Below are 9,969 nucleotides of genomic sequence, written 5' to 3'. Positions count from 1 at the left end.
GACTGCTTATCCAGGAGGAACTGCCTACCTCCCCAAACCTGTTGAAACTGAAGTTTGAGAAGATGGGATTTACAACTCATAATCCAAAAGGCAATGTGAAGATGTAGACAGGATAGTCGAAAACCTACCTTGGGAGTTCCTGTCATGGCTCAGTGGTTAACGAACACGACTAACATCCATAAGGACATGGGTTTGATCCCTGGGCTCACTTAGTGGGTTAAGGATGCAGTGTTGCCGAGCACTGTGGTTTAGGTCGAAGACGAGCCTAGGATCTGGTGTGGCTGTGGCTGTGGTGTGGGCCAGCAGCTGCAGCTCCAGTTGGACCCCTAGCCTGGGACCCTCCATATGCCATGGGTGTGGCCCTAAAATACCAAACAAACAAACAAACAAAAAACCCACAAACAAAACCCTACGTTTATATGAGATGCTAACAGTTATCAAGTGCTACTATGTGCAATATTTGGTTTATTCCTCACAGGGGCCACAGCACTGTTATCATCCACATTTTACTGATAGGGAAACCGAAGTTAGAGAGGTTAAGTAGCTGTCCAGTGTCACTGTCAGTCAGTTGCAAAGCAGGAATACAAACCCAGAAAGTTAGAACCCATTCTCTTAATCATCTCTGATACCCACAACCTGCAGCCCCTCAGAGCTGGAGAAACCCCTAAAGGACATCCATTTCAGCCTCTGCATAGTCAGGTAGGGGAACAGAAGGCCAGAGAGGGGCAGTGATGGACCAAGATGACATAGCTGGTTGGTGACAGCCCTAAGATTTGTCTGCATAACCCAGAAAGTGAGTACCTCCTTACATTTTGTGTCTTAGGTGTGTCTCATTGGCTTCAACCTAGTCCCAGCCCTGAGCAGAACTTGCCCGTCATACCCACAATGAAGTCCATTATTGAAGTTGACCTGAGTGGGCTAGGTGCTCAGACACATGTACAGACATGCATTTCCCAAAGCCTCAGAATGAATCTGCTTTATTCACACAAAAAAGTATTCTCCCAGGGTGTGTTCAGCACCTTTTCCCACGTCTGGGCCTTCCTGCTCTTGCTGTTCAAGGAGAAAAGGAGACAAACCACACCAGCAAAGCACCCTGGTGCTACTCCATCCCTGATAAGGAGGAGTAGTTGATAAGTCCTGAAGTGCTTGGAGAAGAGTGGGGGTGGGAAGAAGGGGTTCCCTTTGTGACTATGGAGACATGTCCTCCCCTTCTTTCTGGCTCAGACCCCTAGGAATGTTGTAGGGCAGTGAAATGTCCTAAGGTGCTGTGGGAGGGAGAAGTCTTCCTCTTGGAGGCCCTGGGGACCTGGGGAATTGGGCCAGGCAGAGAGGCTGGGAGTGGATGGGCATCTGGCACCTGCATTTCCGGGATCAGTGGAGGAGCCCTTCCCAAGCTGCCAGGAGCAGAGATGGTCTAGGCAGGCCCTGCCTGTGGAATAGACCTCAGCAAGGCAAGTCCCTGCTCTCTTCTCCCTGGGCCTCAGTTTCCTCCGTTTATTGGGCATGGCTCAGCAATGCAGGCCTAGGGCCCTGACATTCTGAGTTCTTGGCCTTCTTGCTGTCCCGCCACGCCCCACCCCTTCCCCATCCAGGTGTTTCTCAATCCCTCATCTCTAGCCCTGGCGGGTCCCTCTCCATCCTTCCTTAGCCTGCCACCAATACTGCTCTGGGCTCCCGTGGCCCCGGACTCCAGGGTGGGATCCTTTCGAGCTGGGAAGCGATGGCACGCAGGCCACTTTGACCCACCCGACGGAGAAGGGGAGTAGGGATGAAAGCACAGGAAAAGGTGAAACGGAGGAGAAAATGGCAAAAAGAGGGAAAGGCTAGAGAGAGAAAAGAGGAAACGGAGAGAAACGAGCAAAAGAACAAAAAGGTGGGGGGTGGGTGGAGGGAGGCGAGAAGAGAGGCTAGGAAAGACTGAATCAGAGAAAAAAGAAACCAAAGGAAAGCTGGAGAGAGACACGAAACATAGGAAAAAGAGCAAGAGCGAGCGAGAGAGCAGGGACTGAAAGGACCGAAGAGAAAGAGAAAAAAAAAAAAAAGGGTGGGGGGAGAAAGGAGGGAGGGAGCCTCGAGCAGGGAGGAGGGAGGCTGGGAGGGAAGGAGAGAGGGAGGGGCTGAGGGACGAAGGGGGTGGCGGCTGGCTCGGCAGCGGCGGCGGCGGCAGCAGCAGTCGCGGCTCCAGCCGCCCGCCGACTCGCTCACTCGCTCCCGGTGCGCGCCGCCCGCTGCCTGGCTCTGGGCTGCCCGCAGCTCCGGCTCCTAGCCCGACGCTCCGGCGCGTCTCGGGCTCCCGACAACAGGACCCCGACTGGCTGGCTGAGCCCGGGGCGAACCGCGAAGCAGGTAGGTGACTGGACAGGGACCGCGAGGCCTCGGAGCGCTGGGGGCACGGGGAGACGGGGGTTGGGGGTTCTGATACCGGGAAAGGGGCTTTCCATCCCCGCGACTAACTTTCCACCTGCTCCTTGGATCCCCGCAGTCCTGCCGAGGTCCGGACTGCGGAAGCCGAGTTGGGGGTGGGAGGAGGTGAGTGCGGGTAGACCGCCAGGGGTCCGGTAGGACGTGGGGGCCCCTTGGCGTGGGCAGGCGCGGGCTCTCTGGCCGCAGTCGGGACGCAGCGCCCGCGGCGGGGGAAGACCGGAGCGCAGCAGCGCGGCGCATTTGTCCCAGGGAGGGCGCCCGCCCGCCCGAGTCTGGAAACTCCCACCCCGAGCCGGCCCGGGCGCAGAGCCTGCGAGGCTCTGCCAGGTGCCCCGCGGTGCCTAGCGGTGCGCCTCGCTGCCGCCGAACCCCGGCCGGTGCCATGTGCACTTTTGCTTTTTGGAGGCGCGAAACGAAACGTATATCCCCTTCCTTTCTTTCTCATCCGGTCTTCCCCACTCTCTTGGGGAAGTCTGGGGCGCAGGCCACTTGGGTCTACTTCTCGGATGTTCCTCCTTCACCCCCGCGGCGACCTCAGCTCCCGAAGTTAAGAGATGCGAGTCACTCCCAGTGCGCACCTGGAGCGCGGTCCCGAAGTTCCAAACTTCTCACCCAGCCTTGGGTGGTGGTATTGGAGGTGGGGTGGGTGGTGGTTGTGGCCCCTTAAAGCCGAAGAGCGCAGCCACCTTCCTCTTGGATTTGGTTTATTTTCCTAATTGTTAGAAAAAATACGACTAAAAATAAGGAAAATCGTCTCTTGCGGGGGTCGAGGTCCATGAGTGGGACGAAACCGTCACCCGACCGGAACCTGGGAGCGCGGCACCTCGTCTTGACTATTGTCGGAACCCCGGAGCCCTGGCTTTTTCTCCCAGACCTGGACTCCGGGACTCCATCCTATCGTAGCCGCTTCTCGGGATCCGTCCCCGCTAGCCTGCGCTGCGAGGCTGGTCTGACTTCTCTAATGTTGTCGTGTTCTTTAGAAAAATATTCCAGAGGCTCAGCTACAGAATCTCCCGCTGTCCCTCCTACCACTCCCCCCGCCCCGGGAGCGCATAGAGCAGGGCCTTCATGCAGGTTAAAGGAGGCCTTTGGGTGGTTTGGGCTCCTGGCCATCTCAGCTCGCTCTGGCCAGGGTACTCGTGCCCAGGCTTTAGCGCCTTTTCCGCGCTCTGCCGGGAAAGCACGGGTTAATACCCTGACCAGGTGACGGCGAGCCAAGGCTGGCCGAGGCTTTCGGAGCCTGCCGAGGGGCGAGTGTCCTTTAGCTCCCAGGGTCCGGGAGGCAGGATTCTCTACCTCGTGCAGCTTCCGCGGAGCTAGCGGGGCCCCGGCTCCGCGGCCCTCTTTGTTGGAGTGCTGTTGGAAAGCTTCCCTCGAAAGATTTAGAGGGACCGAGAGCTGAGGGCTTTGCGGAGAGTGTCTCTCGGCCCTTGTCCTCTGAAGGTTGGGCGGGGTCCCCAGAGGGCATTGATCTTCAGCCACTTGATCGGCTTCTCTCACCACGCGCCAGCTTCCTCCGTTGCTCACATGCTATTTAAGCCTCGAGAAATTCAAGGTCCTTGACTTCGGTCTCCACCTCTTCCTCCCATTTCACAGATCTGCAAAGGAAGCCCCAGAGAAGTGAAAGGATTCCCTTAGAGCTAATAAAGTGTGGAAGAGAATGCAAACCAGGTCCCCAGATTCCTAGTTTAGGGCTTTTTCTGGTACTCTGTGCTGTCCCTAACCACTTTCTCAACACAGGGCAAGTGTTCCCATTCCATCCACTATAAGCCCTTTGCAGACGGGAGGACTGGGTGTGCGTGAGGTTAGAGGCAGAGGACTGGTCCCTTGTTAGGTGCTGTGCTGTGATCATCCCCTAGGACAAATCACTTAGTGTTGGTTGGTTATCTATCTTGTTCCTGCACCGAAGTCTGGAGGTAAAGGGGCCCTTAAGGCTCTCCCCAGCTGGGAAAAATGCAATCCACAGGGAAAAAGCCTCCACTGTTTTGTAGCTGAGAAAGTGAGTATAGGCTTCCCAGGTGAGATAATGTTTGGAGAGAGCAGGATTAGGGATAATTCCTGGAGGGAGGATTTGGAATTGAGCCTGAGATTTCTAATTGAAGAAGGATTGTGGAGCACAAGGTTTAAATCACTTAGGGGTAGGAAAGGTCACCTCTTGTTAAGTGTTTGGTTAAAAGACAGCAGCATCACGACCAGTAGGAATCTGGCCTTTGAGGTGAGAAGCGCTACGACAGCTGCAAGAACCAGCTGCTTAGAATCAAGCTCAGAACCTGGCCCGGAGGTCTTCTATTTCCAGACCTTGGGTAAGCAATTGGCCGGGAAGTCAGCACCCGTGAACCAAGGGTTGTGGCTCCAGCTGGGAAATAGGCTCTTGCTTCGCCCTTTTCTCCTTGTCCCCTGGGGTTTCAAGTCACTTTCTTTAAACCTTTCCCAGCCATAACTTTTAGAATTTAGATACTCGAAGATTTGGGGATACTGTTGGACTTACTGTAGGCAGAGCATTTACTGTGCTAGGAATGTTTAGTCAACAAGCAGTTCTTGAGCTCCTAGTTTGTGCCAGGCACTGGTCCAGGCCTTGGGGAGCCAGCAATGAAGCAGTCAGGCAGGGTCCTCTACCTCATGACCATGACCTCCTAGGTGTCCTCCTCCACAGGCTTAAAGTCTAGTTGTAGAGCAGAGGCAAATACACAAAGGTGTCTAAAGATGTGCTGAAATGGGACAATATAACAAAAATAATCCCAAGCCACTTTAGTGGTTCAAGACTCCAAGGTGAAAAGGCTTGAAACTACTGACCATGAGGTTTGGTGATCTGTGGGCTTCCATGACCACTGGCTCCTGGTTGCCAAGGGTAACCCAGAGGCAGCTGCAATGATGACCTTAGATATGGCATTGGAGGACTGCTCTGCAGAGCTTCTGCCAGTCAGAGCATGGCGGGAGGGAGCTGGTGAGTATTGGCAACTGTGATCTTGCTAGGTATCCATAGAGACTGGTGCCAGGTAACTGCGAACCTCTTAAATTCCAGCCTCCACAGCTTCTCGGTGAACCCCGTAGCCCCATTGTACAGATGGATAAATGGAGCCCTGACTCTGCAGATGGAGACAGATGCTCAGAAAGGAGCCCAGGCCCTATAGAGTCCAGGTATTCCTGGTCCCTGATTCTATTTAAAATGATGCTCTTTCCTTCCAGTTTTGTAGACCAGTGCTTCTCAGACGTAAACGTGGAAGGATTGTTTTAACACAGATTGCTGTGCTCCAGTCCCAAAGTTTTGACTGAGTAGGTCTGGGAGTGGGCATAGTCATTTGAATTTTTAACAAGTTCCCAGGTGATGCTGATGATCTTGGCCCCTGGACCACGAAGAGAGAACCGCTGTGTTAGAATAAGGGAAAGTGAGTGATTTTCTTGAGTGATTATGCAATGAGGGAGCCTGGAACAAAGGCTGTGATTTAGCATCAGGAACTCCCAGAATTTGCCCATGTATGGTCCCCTCTCCTTTACCCTGCAGGAGGCCATAGAATTAAAAGAATATTTTATCTTCATCAGTACACATGCAGGGAGAATATATTGCAATATAATTAGGGAACAAATAGGTATCCTGTGTTGGATGTAGACTCCATGGCCTGTGGCTCTGTGGGGGTTTATTATAGCAGTGTTATAATTGAAAAGGTGTCATCCACTCTGAGAGCCCCACATGAAACTTTCATGGCTCAGGTGGTCATTGTCCAAAAAGGCATGTCTTCTTCATTTAAAAGAGAGTCAGGGAAGTTCCCATTGTGGCTCAGTGGTAATGAACCCGACTCGTATCCATGAGGACACAGGTTCAAGCCATGGCTTCTTTCAATGGGTTAAGGATCCAGCGTTGCCATGAGCTGTGGTGTAGGTCGAAGACATGGCTTGAATTTGGTAGCTCCAATTCGACCCCTAGCCTGGGAACTTCCATACGCCATGGGGGTGCAGCCCTAAAAAGACAAAAAAAAAAAAAATCAGAGAGATTGCTTCTCCTGTTCACGGGACTCTCGTGTTTCATTTGACAGCAACTATGTGATGTGTTCTTAGGGGACAGAGAAAAAAAATTGAACAGCCAGTGTGAACAGAGAAGAGTTGGAGGAAGTCTACCTCACAGGTTTCCATAGCTGTTTGTGGAGCATTTCACAATGTTTTGAAACGGCCTGTCTGTTTTACCTGTGTTCCTGATGTGAAGCTGTGTCCCTGCAGGAGGAAAGGAGAGTGTATGTTTCACCTTTGCTGGTTGGCAAATGTAGCAGCACATTTTATCCCCAAGTGTGTTAATTAGACCCAAAAGAAAAGAGCCATAAAAGAGTTGTTCTCCTAAATGCTGGCATTTTTCATCTGGATTCTATTTATTGATTATTTTACAGTTGAGAAGGAGCAAAAAAAAAAAAAAATCCATGTTTTTATAGCAAATAAAGCTGGCTACAGTAATTATGCAGGCTCAACATGTCTGCTCTAGAGTAGGAAGTTGGAAGTCAGCCTGACTCTCAAACATTTGGGTGAGATCTAATTGAGAAAGACATTTCAAAGAGCAAATGTTTAGGAATGTGGAGTTTCACTGATGGTCTCTGGGCCAAGTCCCTTGCTTTAAGCTTGATCCTTTGAGGTAGGGGGAGCCAGTGGGGAAGGACCTGGTCAGGAGTGTTGAAACCACAGTCTGAATGGGAGGCTGAAACTGGGAGCTAATCACTGAGGCTGAGTAAAGGGAAGAAAGATGCCTTCCGGGAATATAGGCCCTGTTAATGGTGACAAAAGGGAGAATCAATGCATCATATATAGATTAAATGGGAGTTCCCATTGTGGCTCAGGGGATTAAGAACATGACTAGTGTCCATGAGGATGCAGGTTCAATCCCTGGCCTCCCTTGGTGGGTTAAGGATCCAGCGTTGCTGCAAGCTGTGGTGTACATCATGGATGTGGCTTGGATCTGGCGTGGCTGTGGCTGTGACTGTGGCCGGCAGCTATGGCTCTGATTTGACCCTTGGTCTGGGAACTTCCATATACTGCGGGTGCAGCCCTGAAAAAACTATATATATACACACACACACATATATACATATATATACACATGTACACACACACGTATATATTTAGAGAGAGAGAAAACATATGCATAGACTGTATATAGATATATATAGAACACTCACTGAATGTCCAATCTTGGGAAAGGCACAATGAGGTCAGGGACCAGGACTTTTACTTGTATATCTCCTATAATGCTTGGCTCAGATACCAACAGTGACAACAGCCCTTGATTGGAGTGGGTATCAGTCAGGGCTGCAAGCAGCAGAAAACCTGAACTCAACTGGCTGAAACAATAAGGAACTTAGTACCTCCCACTACAACAGGTGTGGGCTATCTGCCCCAAGCTTAGTTCTTTCAGTGGTTCAATAGCATCGTCAAAGTTCTAGATCCTTTTCATCTTTTCCTTAGTCTCAAGGTCCCAAGATGGCTGTAACTCTTCCAGATATGACACTCTTATGATAATGTGCAGAGGCAGAAAACGCAGGAGGGGAGCCTTTACCAGAAGCCCCTCAATAGACTTTCCCTCGTGTCACATCAGCTGGAATTGTGAGTCACATGTCCATGCATAAGCCAACCACAGGCAAGGGAAGGAGACCATCATAATTGGCCTAGAATAATCTTGATTTGTGAGTTGAGCCTCAGAAAGGAAAAAAAATTACGATGCTTTTGGAAAGAAGAAAGGAGCAACCAACTTTACCTGCTATAGAGTTTAAGACCTAGGTTTGAATTCTCTCTACTCCTTTTTAGCCCTGTGACTTTGAGCACAGTATTTCACATCTTTGTGCCTCAGTTTAATCCTCTGTGCAATGGGGATTTATTGGGAAGATAAATCTGAATTAACTCAAAAATTACACTTATAAGAAGAAGTAGATTATTTGAAGATTTGCTCTTTGACATAAAAGAATTATGATCTAGTGCAAGAGACATGTGAGGACTAGACCATGTAGACTATCAAACAGTCAGAGAACAGAACCAGAGAGTAAATAAATGATTATGACTTGCAGACCGACCATGGGAGGAGGAGCATGACATCAGTGGGAGCCACAGTAGTTTGGGAAGACTTCCTGGAGAAAGTGGTTCATAGCACATACTGGAACTCCAGCATCTTGGTATGGATGGATTATGAGCTCCTTCTGCCTATCTTGCTGCCTCTTGTTTTTCTTTTCTCAGCTGTAAAATGGGACCGTTGGTTAAAATGATATCTCTTGTTTGTTTTGGCTGTGCCCCATAGCATGTGGATGTTCCTGGGCCAGGGATTGAACCCTCACCACAGTGGTGACTTAGCCCTTGCGGTGACAATGCCAGATCCTTAACCTGCTGTGCCACAGGGAACTCTGAGATCTTTTATGTCTCTTACAGTTCAAACACAGTCTGTTGTAGTTGTGGTGGCTTCATTGGCAGTCTTGGATTCCTCGTTTCCACTCCTGGATGACCCAATCATCAATCAATCACCTTTTCATACTACATTTCCATTGCTGATTAGATATTATTATCCTTATGATGATAAGCATGATGATGTCTGGCTGCCATCATAAAATCTATATGCATAAAATGAAATCTAATGTCTTCCTGTCACTTAAGCCATCTGCCCTTCTGGATTCCTCATTCTTCTTGTTGGCGGCTCCATCTTCCCAGATACTTGGGTTCAAAACCTTAGCCACACTTTTGAGCCGGCCTTCTCCTTCTATGTCCAGTATTCAAGTACCAACTTTCTTTTGTCTTCATTATGTTTCTTGAATATAAGTCCTCCTTTCTGGGAGTTCCCGTCATGGCTCAGTGGCTAATGAATCCGACTAGGAACCATGAGGTTGCCGGTTTGATCCCTGGCCTTGCTCAGTGAGTTAAGGATCCCGTGTTGCTGTGCCCTGTGGTATAGGTCGCAGATGTGGCTCAGATTCCACTTTGCTGTGGCTGTGGTGTAGGCCAGTGGCTACAGCTCCGATTCGACCCCTAGCCTGGGGACCTCCACATGCCGAGGGAGCGGCCCTAGAAAAGGCAAAAAGACAAAAAACAAAAAACCCCAAAAAAACACAAAGGTCGTCTTTTCTGGCCCAAGCCCTCCCCATTGTTCCTATTCTTTCCACCTTGTGCTTCATGATGGCACTGGCCTCCTGCTCTGACCTCGGCCCCAGGGCAAAGTGCCTGGGAGTCACGGGGACATACATTTCCCATAGGCACAGTCTGTGGGGCTCCACAGATAGGATTCCCTGTCATTCTAGTGCAGAGGTGGCAACGATTCCCGAATCTGTGCTGCAGACACATTATGTTGCTTGAGGTGCCATTTCCTGGCCTCTTTTATTTCCCTTCTTCAAGTCATCCTAAAACATTATTTATATCCACTGTTACCTTACATTTTCCCCCATAGTACTACTCACTGGATGAAGCCCAAACTCCTCCAAAAGACATTGGAGTCTCTTTGACTCTGCAACCTGCCTGTGTCCTATCTCCCTATCATCACCTGCCAGGACTCACCACCATGTCTGACTGTGCTTCAAAGTCAAATCACCCTTT

The 9,969-nt window shown here is 50.4% G+C and overlaps 1 protein-coding gene across 1 annotated transcript in view; it reads left to right on the top strand.

Annotated features, from left to right (window-relative positions):
* The first annotated feature begins 2,166 nt into the window (after window positions 1–2,166).
* The window catches only part of LOC125120783 (multiple epidermal growth factor-like domains protein 11), a 192,434-nt gene continuing 184,631 nt past the window's right edge, over window positions 2,167–9,969 (top strand). The window contains exon 1 of the mRNA XM_047769210.1: window positions 2,167–2,346. The gene's annotated coding sequence lies outside the window, so the exon portion shown is untranslated. The remainder of the gene's footprint in view (window positions 2,347–9,969) is intronic.

The sequence above is a fragment of the Phacochoerus africanus genome, chromosome 2 (genome assembly GCF_016906955.1).
Source record: "Phacochoerus africanus isolate WHEZ1 chromosome 2, ROS_Pafr_v1, whole genome shotgun sequence".
Taxonomy (NCBI): Eukaryota; Metazoa; Chordata; class Mammalia; order Artiodactyla; family Suidae; genus Phacochoerus; species Phacochoerus africanus.
The sequence above is the reverse complement of the archived record's forward strand: the minus strand, read 5'-3'. Positions and strand labels throughout refer to the sequence as shown.